We start from the raw sequence: 12,570 nt of genomic DNA on the forward strand, positions 1-12,570 counted from the left end.
CTTTGCAGAGGGCCTCCTCTTCCTCAAACTCAAAGGCCGCCTCGAGGGAACGTCAGACTTAATAAAGAATTACAAACAATTTCCAAACCAAATATTCTCTTTTTTATTATTATTATTTTTTGCTTTCTGTGTGTATTGCGAGCAAACCATTTTTTTCTTCTTCTTCTTCTTCTTCTTCTTCTTCTTCTTAGTTTGATGGCTGAGAATTGATTTTGACCGGTTAGCATTCTTCTCATACTTTGAGGCGGTTCCCCTTTATCTGGACTCACGGCTCAGAAAACCGTGGCTGAAGCTCCTTGGCTCCATCAGGTGTTTTTTATTCAGCTCTTGCTGTGGACATTGTCTGTAGCACAGATGTACAGTAGTTTTAGACAATTGGACTGTAAAGTCACTGGGCCATAAGTCTTTTTTTGTTTGTTTGTTTGTTAAACATAACAAAACTATGCAATGAGAAAACCATATTTGGAGGGGATTTGAAGTCTAGAGCAAACCTATTAGCATTAGCTTATTAGCATAGTTTAACTTCTAAAGAAAGACATGTGGATCAACCACCCCAAAAATGACACACTTCAGTTCCCGTGTGCCTTTAAAAAGGTGGGTGGCATCAACTCACTCAGTTACTCTTTGGTTACGTAGCAAAAATCCTGTTGAGTAACTTGCACAGCAGCAGTTTAAGGTTTAACTGCTTAAAAATGAAAAACAATGGCGTGGAGTGAAACCATGTGGATAGATCAGGAAAAGTCACACCACCAGTTTGGCAGTATTTAGATATTTAAAACAAAAAGCTAATTAATAATTATCAATATTAACTGTCATTAAGTGATATGTCTTTCAGATATTCTCCAGTCCTATCCTTATCTCTCCGTCATAAAGCTTATATTTGTCTTTCCTTCAACACAAGAGGGTGATTGGGATGTGCTTACAGACATTCTTAAAGCAGGTAATCCCTCCGCTGTTTTCAGTGGGGGGGATTAAGATTGTTACCACTTATCACTTGTCGACCATATGTTCACTAGTTAATATGTCAACTCAGCTTTTACATAATTCCAGACAAGAAAAAGCCAAAATATTGAATAAGATCTGTGACCAAAGCTCCATAACATTCTTAGACGTTGTCATGTCCGAGGTGGTTCTAGGTTGTTTTGTTGTTATTTCTTGTCTTGGTTGTTCCTGTCAAAGGGTATGATGGTTTAAAGCCGTCATTAAGGACACAGCTCATGAAAACCTGTAAGACGTCCCATTTTTACCCATTGATTGGTTGTGGCTGCAGAAAACGTTCACCCCTCCAAATGTTTTCAATGCCTTCAACCTATTCATCCTTGTTTAAATGGATCAGCATACTTAACTATCACCTTATCTACTCCATAAAAATTAAATATTCACATGAGTACACTTACCTCTCTCCAAGGATGTCCTCTCTGTCGAAAGCTTTTTATTGTCACTGAGCCCAGCGAGATTCAGAATGCGTCACAATGGGTACACGTGTAAAATAAGGATTAAAACAAGATAAAAGGGGAAAATTTAATCAAACGCCAATCTAGTTTAAGACCCCAATCAATAATCATTCAATACTCTCACAACATATGGGAAGAAATTCCTTAAAAATCTAGAAGTTCTGGTTGTGACAGACCTGTATCCCCTACCAAAAAGCAAGGAAATCAAACAAATGATAACCAGGATGGGTGACGTGTCTGATGATGTCCTTTGTCTTGGATGAAGTACGCCTCTTGGTGATGTGAGACAGGAAGGAAGAAGACGTCCAATATTTATTTCTGCAGAGTAAACTATTCTTTCCAAAGCTTTTATGTCTCCCACAGAACATCCAGAGAACCAAACAAAAATACAGTCATATGACTCTCTTCTGTCGGTCTGCAGACAGATCTCATCAACTGTGGATTCAAGTGGGTTTTCCTCCACAAAAAACAGAGACGCTGCCATGCTTTTTCTTTTTTTTTTTTGACAATCTCTGAAGTGTTTGATGACCAACACTGTCTCCACACAAGTATCATCGATGTAAAAGCGGCTGGTGATTCTTGTTGCATTTCCGAAAGTCAGAAATTCAAAACATCAGTATTGTGCTTATCTTGGAACTCTGCTAACTCTGCTTTCCCGTCTTATGCAGAAACTCCTAGACTAACAAACAATCTTCTGAATCCTTCAAGGAAACCATTATCATCGTACAACGCAGGTCATATTAATCGACCAGCGAGTGTCTCCATCTAGACCCAAACCACCCAGTTAAATAAGTCTCATCATTCATGTTAAGCACTGTGAATGGGATGCTGGTTCCAACCCTGCCTACCCCTGTGTACACAGCATCTCTGTACTTATACATGCAACTGTTTGACATGGTCTTCCCGCTGGGTCTTCCATTTTGGATCCTCAGGGTGCCAGTTGCCAACATGCTCCCCTTCCTCGTGTCTCATCAGAGGAAACCCAGGGAGTATGTCCCTTTAATTAGACCGCCCGTGAAAATAATGGCGCATTAATGACATTTCTACGGGGGCCAATGAGCTGGAACAACAGAGGAAAGACTAAATCACAAATCAATTCCAACAAATGTAATTAAGGCTTAATTAGCCTCCAGGGTGCCACTGGAACGCCACAGAGGGGACGACGCAAGGGAGGAAAGAAAGAGAAACTGGAAGCGAAACGGATATTTAGGGAAGATCATGGGTCAACAATGCAACGTGTGCTCGTTCGGTTTATTAGTCCTACAACTAACTGCTTTGGTTGGAGCCACGAGAGACGTTCGCCTCTGTGTGCTAAACGTTCCTGGCACGTGCTTCTGTGGTTTTAAAGGGGGCGGCTGATTTAAAGGCAACACTTCCAGTGCGGAGCCACACAGCTAGTGCTGGGTAGAGAAGTGCTAATTCTCTATAAAAACAGCAGCATGTACGGGTGAGCCCAGAAACATTCTGGTGTTAAAAAAAGAAAGAAGTAGGGGGAGTGGGGGGAGCGGAGGGCAGAAGGAAAACAACGGAGCTGGGAAGAGAGAGAGAGAGAGAAAAAAAAATAGAAATGCAAAACCACAGGGTGGCTTGGATGCTTGCCTGCCTCACTGGATGCCACATTACACAAACTTTCAAACTCTCGGGCCAATAAATGAGCTTCATAAACTGCAATTAAAACCCTGGGCACTAATCTAGTGGAAATGGCAGCCTGTAAAAAACAAAGTGTTGGAGAAAAAAGGGTTAGGAGGGAATAGTTTTCTAGGGTTCGGTAACAGTCCCCCCTCCCCTCGTTTTTCATCTCTTGCATTAATGCGGAACATTTACAGCTCATAGATTATAGCCTGCGCACACATAAAAAGCACCGACACTGAGTAGGACACACACATACTCTTGATTTAGAGCTAAACATCCAATAAACAATTCCCTGTTTTCTCATTCTGTTATTCCTTTGCTTTTCTAAAATGGTTTTTTTTTTTTTGCACTCCTTGAAAGAAGTTCACAACCTTTTTTTCAAAGCACCACACATAACTGTTCCGATGTGGAACCTGTTTTAGATGTACCAGCACCATGGAAATAAAATCCATACACTCATTGCTACCAAACTGTTCTTGTCTTACTGTCTTGCTCGTTTAAATGCTCTAAGGTCTTTCTCTTTGGTAGAAAACACAACCGACCTGCTTCAATGGCCCATTTGTGGTGAACCCTTATACCGTTCCTTATCTTCATCACCAAATCACATTTGTACCCTCATTCTGGTTAGTTCACCATGCTTCAAAGAGAAAATAATGTTCTCAATCCGAATTTATTGAATTCTCAGACTCGTGTTGGATTTAGCAGGAAATGGCTTTAAAGACAATTGCTTCAAAAAAAGATTTTAAGAAATGATGTCAACAGTTGCTGCGGCGATTCACACCATGACAAACTATAGATTTCTTCTCAAAACTATAGTCGGATTTTTCAAATTAAGGTTCTGTTAAAAGGCTGTAAGCAGGTGACATATTAGCGAGGGCAAAAAAAAAAAAAAACTTCAGATTTTCAGTAAGCATAAATCCAGACTAATTGGTCTCCAAAAACTGAAACCCAGATACAATCTGGGAAGAACTAATAGCAAAATGGACTTGTGTTGCTTAAAAACTAACATGCTGGTTATACATAAGCTAATTTATGGAACAGAGAACCAATTAACCTTTACACAGGATATGGAGGTTGGAGGTAGTGTGCCACCAATGAACTTCCTGTGTGAAACGGGACCGAAAATGCTTTACATGTTCTGCTCTCAGTATGTTTCACACAGGAAGATCCCTGATGGCGCACCGCCTCCTGCCTTCATATCCTGTGTAAATCATCATCAACTTCTGTGTGAAGTCTCAATGAAAACCTGATAACATAAAATAAAGTATTATTACATTTTTGTGACTGGAGGGTTAAGATGGTAGAAGTGTTGTCTCCTATTTAGTATTTAGTTTCATCCTTAAGAAACAACTCATCTTCACCCTAAATGAAAATAGGAAGACTTTCTGTCATAACTGACCTACATTAAAAAAAATGCTAATAACTTTCTAGCAAAACCTTACTACATAATTCTGAACTGCCCCTTTATCGAAGCACTCTAATTGTTGTGGATTCGAGAGCTGTTCAGGTAGAAAAACATTATTTGATGCGAGGCGTTTCCACGACTCGCTTCACACAAATCTGCTCTCTTTAAAGCCTTTTTCTTCAAACAACTACCCAGGGAGGGCTGCCAGCAGGTTTGTCATATCAAAGATGTCGGGGGTGGACGGCACAAGCCTGATGGGAGACATCTGCCACAGCTGTCTGTCTCACAAGGTCAAAAGACAGCAGAACGAGGTGTCGGCATTGTAATGAGACGGGCCACACACACTGAGAAACACAAATAAAAGGGGATGCTGGGATCTTTTCTCAAACACACTTCCCTCCCACTCCCTCAGCAGATGACAGTCTAAACTGTCGCCTGACGAACTTAACATGCTCCTCAGGTTTTGTCAGTCGGACCGAACTGTAAACCGCTTTCTGGTTGCCGCGGCGCCTAGCGACAATGGAACATAGTGGTGGGAGAAGCAGCGTGACCGCTGCGCGTGAATTCCCTGTAAACCAGCGGCAGCTACTCCTTCCCACAGGATGGGAGGTTTCCAACGCCTCTTCCTGGTTCAGGTTACCGCCGGGAATCGTATGACCTTGAGCCTGCTCATCTTTCCCCCTCCCCCCCACGCTCCTTTAAGACTTATTGCAACCTGGGGCTTTAAGCGTTATTCATGGATTCACACAGTCGGCCTCAGCGTCAAAAGAAAAAAGAAAACACTGACGTCAGTAGAATGTTGTGCATCGAGCCTGTAGCTGCTGAACAGAAGAGGCAGAATGAGCTTTCAGGAGATGTGGAGGTAAAGTATGAGGCTTTTTATGATCTGTGTCCTACACAATGTGCCTGTGATACATACATATATAAAGATAGTAAGATCTCTTTAATGTTGTAAATCTATATTTGACTGACCTGCATTTAACTCCACCCATCTTCCTACCTCTTTTAGACAAACAAACATAACCACACCATGATGCTGCCACCACCATGTTTTAAGCTGACGATTGTGTGTGTTCAGGTTGTTAGTTTTCCCACTCACATGGGGTGTTGCATGTGGGCCAAAAAGCTCTGTTTTGGTCCGATCTGGTGGTTTGCTCTGACTCTTACGTGGCTTGCGGCCAACTGCAAATTGAACTTTTAAAGGGGCGGTGATGCATTTTCTAGCCACTATGTGCCATTTTAAAGCATAACTGAGTAACTATTGCCTTCAGTTTTTATAAAAAATGCTGTGAATATCAGACATGACTTGAAAGAAATCTGACTTTGCAATTTGACGCCATGAAATTGGGACTATGTCTCTTTAAGAAGCTCCTGCTTTTTCCAACACTCTGCCTTTGGGACTTCATCACAACAATGCCTTTCCATTGTGTTGTTTACAACAAGCTCTGAGGAGGAGCTCTGTGGAAATAGGCGGCACTTTGTGAGAGCAAGCACTTGGGGAAACCCTGAATGGTTGCCATGGGAGATTCGAGGATTTCTCAAACACACATTGAAGAATCAAGGCAACACTCCAACTATGCTTGTAGTGAGATAATGACATTAAAACATGGTATTAAGCTAAAAAAAAGAAAAAAAAGAAAAAAAAGTTGATTTTACATAACCTTCCCCCTTTAAAGATATATTTTTTTTTAACTTCACAGCCTTGTCAGTCTTTCATAAAGGCCATCTAATAATCATCCTATTGACAGATTCTCCCACCTGAGAGCTAGCATGGCTGCTTCTCTGATCAATAGCTTGCCCGGCCTGTGGGTTCAGGAGGACGGCCATTTTTTGGTGGGTTTGTAGCTGCTTCAAACTTTCCATTTTTGTACACGAGATGTTGAAAGCCTTGGAAACGATCCTGTAACATAACTCAGCTTTAAACTCTCTACCTGATGTTTCTGCTCTGTTCCTCGGTCTTCATGATTCCACTAATATACTAACGTTCTCTAATGAAAAAAAAAAATGGAGTCTTTCACAGAGCAACTCGATTTATACTGAGATCTAATTACACACAGTTGGACTCCTGGAGACTTCTGAAGGCCAATTGGTTTCTCAGGATTATAATTTTGGGGTAAAAGAATAAAACGGCTAAGTACTCATTGCTAATGCTTTTGGTATATGTCAGGTCTTATTTTGTGTGTGGATGAAGACATTAGTACAAAGGAAGTCTTGGTTATAAGGAGCTCAAAGAAAGGAAAAAACAAAGCCTACGCATCATGAAGTTGATGTGTACCTCAACATTGATTTATTATAATTTGCATGTGTAAAAGAAAATTGGGTGGATGGTCCAGTTAAGCTAGCCAAAGGGCTCACATCCTCATTAATCTGTCTCTGTTTGTAGCTAAGCAGTGTAACCCCTTTGTCTTTTAGCCTTTTTAATTGCTTATTGATTAGCATGTCCCACTGTGACAAAAGGAAGAAAAACCTGGATGCGATGCAAACTAAGGGATGCAATGCATGGCAGAGCAGGAAACGGCCTCAGAGCTAAACTGAACTCTGCCCGACACTCGTCATGAGCACAAGCTGCTTTATAGCTCCGGTTTCTAAAGCGAGACGCTTTTTTTTTTGTTCTTTTTTCCCCCCCGCTTTTTAGAGAGCTCTCAATTAAAGAAAGAGAAAGTGACGCGCCCCTGCTGAAAAAGTCAACTTTTGGTCGTTAACGTGTGGCATCGAGTTCATCGCTGAAACAGGAGGAAAAACATCATGTGCACGGTGACGGAAGTTTGAGGTTTCGGCTTTTATCGCCACCCAAATCTCCTGCTTGATCTGTTTGGGGTTTCCTGTGTAAGTCACCATCATGTGCCCTAAAGGACTGCGCGCACAAACGCTCACAGACGCAAAGAGCTAAAAACCCAGTTTGGCTTTATTCCAAGTAAAGCCTTAAAGTGTAAGTAAACGCCATTATCTGAGTGTTTACTGCATGTTTAACTGGCTTCTAATTGGGGAGGAGGGGAATCAAAGGCTGTGTTGGAATGTTTTCTTTAGATAAAACAAGTCTAATGGCAGATTTTATCATGTGCTCATAATGATAATTTAAAAAAAAAAATTAAAATGCAAGCCAAACGTTAATAATAAAGACAACCTCCCCCCCAGCTTTAAACTGACACAAACGCATTCAAGCAAACATGTCGGCCTTTCCGTCACCAGTTTCAGTCTCTAAACTGGGACTTCTTGACACATTGTCGCTGTGAGTCATCGCACAACGGCACGCAAATGGGAAATGATACGGCAAATACTGATCGCCCGGGATCAGATGTTGCTCATCTGTGACTGCTGCCGCATTTCCCAGAGCCACAAATACAGCAGCGGCTGCTCACACGCTGACGGAAACAGCCGATGAGGGCCAGCCCCGCAATCCTCAAATGGCTCCCGGTGATCCGCTGCAAACCTGCTGAAGAGCCCACCTAAATGAGGCGGAGAAGGGAAACTCCTTCCCTTCGCCTCGCTCCGTGTGGAAGCGAGAGCTCAGAGGGGAAAATCTTGTGCCACCATTGTTAGCTCTAAAAAAAAAAAAAAAAAAAAAATGTTTAAACGCTGCAGGGATGAGAGTCAGCACAGAATTCATTTTCACAGCAAGATTCCGCTGACAATATTTTTTACACAGTTTTAAAGAGATATGCATTTCTACAGGAAATAAAAGCAGATCTGCATCAATCACTAAAGACACAAAATTGTCACTATGGCTGAAAACGATTTTAAGGAGATCAGTTATGATTTTTTTTTGTTTTTGCATTATATAATAATAATAATAATAATAATAATAAGAAGAAGAAGAAGAAGAAGAAGAAGAAGAAGAAGAACACAGATTTTGGAAGATGATTTTTCAGATTATGTCCAGACACCTTTCAACTACAAATGCCCCCAAGTTAATTCACAAAAACACCAACTTAGCTATTTCCTGTTGTCTCTGCCACTGGCAGTGCGGTTTTATGTCTGCTCGTTGGAGGAAAGAGGAAGTGTGTGTGTTCTTGTGTATTACACTCGATATGTTATTTTCTCCACTTTGCTGCAAAACCTCATCTGCAGAAAGGTCACTGGGTGTTTTCAAATCTGACTAAGATTTAAATATGTTAAAAAACAATAATAAAAAAAAAAAAAGCGACTACAGGAGAAAAAAAAATGTAGCCGCATTACTGATTGGGTTCTTTGATGTACTACATCTAAAAGCATATCTGAAATGTATATTCAAGAGAGTGAAAGAAATAAACATTAGAACAATTAACACAGTTCTTAAAGACTGTATGGTAAGTAGATTACACAGGGACTGGTAATGGGGGTGGGTGCAGGGGTGCCAGACAAAGTGGCATCCATCAAGACAAAATATTAAAAGAAAAAGACAAAAATATTGATCAACATATCTCTTAACGCTTCACACATAAAATGTCATTGTTTCCCTGTTCCTGCCACGTTTCTTGTTTCTCCTCTGATCTACTGCTCTCCAGTTTTTGGGGTGTGTGCCTGTTCTTGTTAAAGTCATGGGTTTATACAAAAGTTGTGGTGTTTCATTAAAATATTGTTGAATTTTTATTAATCTCTCTACTCCACAAATGTTAGCTAGTCCCCGATGACGGTGGAGAAGAAGTTTTCCTAGAATGGTAAACTGTTGGATTGTCATCGCTAAGCCCCTCCTCCTGGCTCCGATTGGTTGTTTCTGGTCAGGAGCGTGCATGTCTTCAGACAGTAACAGTAGATCAGGGAGGAGGTGGAGGTGATTGATCTTTTCACAGATTATCTGTCTCAAACTGTCACAAGGTGGTTATAGTTTTAAGAAATATGTAAAAGTACCATACTGCAGGGATGTATTCAGGATTTTCTTTAAAGAGGGCTTTTTGTGGGATGCCATAAAAACAAGCAGAGCTGGAATACAGTGAGTGACTCAACATGAAGGTCAAGGACTCACATAAAAAATAGTTCTGACTAATTGAAACTATTTACTTTATTTCATTAGCTATTATTCATTAAAAATGTCATCCATATAATACTTTCTCACCAGGGGGACATTAGTGGGGTGACCTAATATGAGGTAATCTATTTATGAGGTAGTCCATTATATTTTTCTGGCTCTCACACAATTTGTATCATCATCAGAATCATTACCTTCAGACACGTCACTGTCCTCTTCAGAGGCTGTAAGCATATCGTTACAGTCTAAAACATGCAAATGTTAGAGGTCACTACTGTACCTCTACTAAATAAATTCAGTTTTGTAGCATGTTGTCTTACATGTTTCAGAAATGTCCCACATCACACCTTTTAAAATTCAAACTGTTTATCTTTTTCGTTCTAATCTGATCAACTAACTACAAACTTCTGTTTTGGTGTTTTAAGTTAAGCCTGTAATAATGTTATTTGGCTTGATTAACATGCCATAATTATCATTACCGGAAACAAAATTCAATTCCACGTAAATCAAATCCCAAACATACAAATAATCAAATCACTCGGAGCTGCTGGTTTTGGATGTAGCTGCTGTAAGTTCTAAACGCTCTGCTTTAAAATGAGACCGGTGGTCAAACGTGTGAGTTGTAGGCCATAAGGTAAAGGTCTAACAAGTCTGGTTTCCTTGTAATCCCCGTCATGTCTGAGCCATGCATAATGCCAGAGCTGATTAGGGAGCACAGTCTAGTGAGGGGTGATCTATAGAGATGTGTGGAGTGGGCCGTAGAACCTGTCCAAGATTATCACGCCCGCCGCAACCTGTGCAGAGCCGTCAGTGGCATCTGGAGACGGCCAGATGTGTTAGGAGCTCAGAGACAAATGAAGAGATTAAGGTCACACTGTCCTGGTTGGATTAGCGCCAGGAGCTACATGATGCTAATGGGTTAGCCACACCAAGCAGACATAAGGGGTGGGCAGGGCGCCTTGGTGATTGTCCTCGCATGCTCCCTGCACATGGCTGCCCATCCCTTCTGCCTCTGTTGGTCGTTCCTACTATAGAGAGGGCCATGAAGTCAGAGATATGGGATGAGTTCTGAAAGCTGGTCAGATCAACCGAAGACCTCAACCTTTTGCTCTGAGCTTTGGTGGAGAGTTTGCTGCCCTTGATCTCAGTTAAGTTTTAGCTTCTCGCAAGCACTAATTTCTGGATGCTTCTGCATGGCTCCTCAAACAGTTTCATTTATTATTCCTTCCAGATGAAATCAAATTATTTGATAGAAGATTTATTTTCACAAAGTTGACACAATTTGGCACAAGTGATGTAGTTGATGCTCAAACATGTCGAAGAAGGGGCTCTGGTGGAGATTTGTTTTTTCTGGCTTACAGGCAAAATAGTAGGATTGGTGAAAAACACAGGTGTCACTGTGAAACATGGTGGTGGCAGCATCATAATGTGGGGAATGCTTCTATTCAGCAGGTCCAGGGAGATTTGAAGTTTCAGGCTGGCAAAACCCATTAAGCCAGATTCTTGTGTGAATTTTGGGCATTAAAAAAATTCTTTAGCAGTGAGCAGAAATTGGTAGATCTGTTTGTAGTTTGTGGGGTGGCACTTTGGAACGGTCTGAATGTGAAGCTTAAGCAACGTTCAAACATGAAATGGTTCAAATCCCAGAAGAAAAACATGGTCATAAATGGATATTAAACTAAGGCAGTATTCACACCATGGAAGTCTTCTGTTTGGTCCGGGCCAAGGGCTTTATGTTTTTCGCTTGATGCAGTTTGCAGTGAAATTGCTCCCATTGGACAGAAATGATGTGGGGGCAGGACAAAGTACAGACACAGAAAAAAATAACTTTGGAAGTAACTATTCACACCAGAAGCTAACAGCACCATAATTCGTTCAGAAGCAGACTGAAATAATTGGTCGGCACCAAAGATCACTTGAGTGCACAAAAAGTCAATGAGGGAAAAGAACTGTGATCTATTTAAAGTGGACCGAATGTGAGAGACAGATGTGAAAACTTCTTGATATTCCTGTCAGACCGTCAGTTCACAAAACCACATGCACAAAACAACAACAAAAAAACCCTAAAAGAAGCACATGCGGGGTCAGTGTGACGCTGGGTCCAATGGATCTCTTAAGACTGCTGGAGGGTTAGAGGCCTTTGCAACACATGAACTAGTCAGTAAATCTCATCTTCCAGCCACCTCCCGGGCTGTGAACGGTTTTAATCTGAAACACGTAACAGATGACGACCGTGAAAGCAGCACAGCGGTCAGTGAACTGGCCGATCAGGCAGGCAGACGGCAGTCAGGCTTCTTCCTCTGGGGAAAGGCTTGAAACGGGAGCGTCCACATTTCTAGACAGTGACTGGCCTACTTTCAGAAAAACACACTCCACTCTCTCTGTCTCTCTATCCTGGCTCGCTCTATCTCCCCTCACCACTGTGGTGGAGCGAGCAAGCAAGCAAATCAAATAAAGTTAACATCAATGTTTGCTCTCAAAGGTCACTGGATCGCTCGTATAGAATAGCCGACCTCTGCACTGCTGGAGGGCGGAGCTGACCCAGTGGAAGGAGCAGCGTCGGACGCAGGACGGCGTGGCTTTTTTTTCCTCAGTGTTGTTGTTTCTGTTTCATCTTCTTTGCCTTCATATCCTCATCTGCTCCTCCTGCAAGCTCACATCTGATTATTTTTTAATATCTCCCTTGCCTTCCTTTACCCATCCTCAGACATCCCTCTCTTTCTCGTGCTGGCCTCTCTCTTGCACGCTGCTTTAGAGACACAGGCTTGTCGAAGTGGAAAGCTGGCCTGTCACTTGATATTATGGCCAACATAAGACCACTGGAGTGACACAAGGTGCGCGAAGCCAAAGAAAATCAACCAGATTAGAGTGTTATGTAAGCTCTCTTTCTTTCTGTCCTACTTCCTCGACTGTCTATCCCTTCCAGAAACAGAAATGCTCAGAACCAGAGAGAAAGGAAGGAGATGAGGGACGGTGGGATTCTGAGTAGGAGAAGCGAGTCCAGTAAACCAACGTCAAAGAGGGAAGGAGAAGCTTTGGAACAGGGAGTCATTTGATGACAGGCCCTGTAAAAACGATTTATTAAGATTCAGCGTCTTTTTTGAGATGGAGCTTTTTTTTTTTTTTTTAAAAAA

General features: G+C 41.6%; 2 long non-coding RNA genes across 2 annotated transcripts; one reads left to right on the plus strand and one right to left on the minus strand.

The window, feature by feature from the left end:
- Positions 1 to 160: 160 nt before the first annotated feature.
- LOC107837076 (uncharacterized) lies at positions 161 to 1,482 on the minus strand. The gene is made up of 2 exons (XR_001663059.1): positions 1,398 to 1,482; positions 161 to 343 (listed from the first exon to the last, which is right to left on the minus strand). It is a non-coding gene; the product is annotated as an uncharacterized LOC107837076 (long non-coding RNA).
- Positions 1,483 to 5,047: 3,565 nt separating this feature from the next.
- Positions 5,048 to 8,088, plus strand: LOC107837074 (uncharacterized). The gene is made up of 3 exons (XR_001663055.1): positions 5,048 to 5,353; positions 7,127 to 7,420; positions 7,627 to 8,088. It is a non-coding gene; the product is annotated as an uncharacterized LOC107837074 (long non-coding RNA).
- Positions 8,089 to 12,570: the final 4,482 nt, after the last annotated feature.

Source organism: Poecilia formosa, unplaced genomic scaffold (genome assembly GCF_000485575.1).
Source record: "Poecilia formosa unplaced genomic scaffold, Poecilia_formosa-5.1.2 Scaffold4, whole genome shotgun sequence".
Lineage (NCBI taxonomy): Eukaryota > Metazoa > Chordata > Actinopteri > Cyprinodontiformes > Poeciliidae > Poecilia > Poecilia formosa.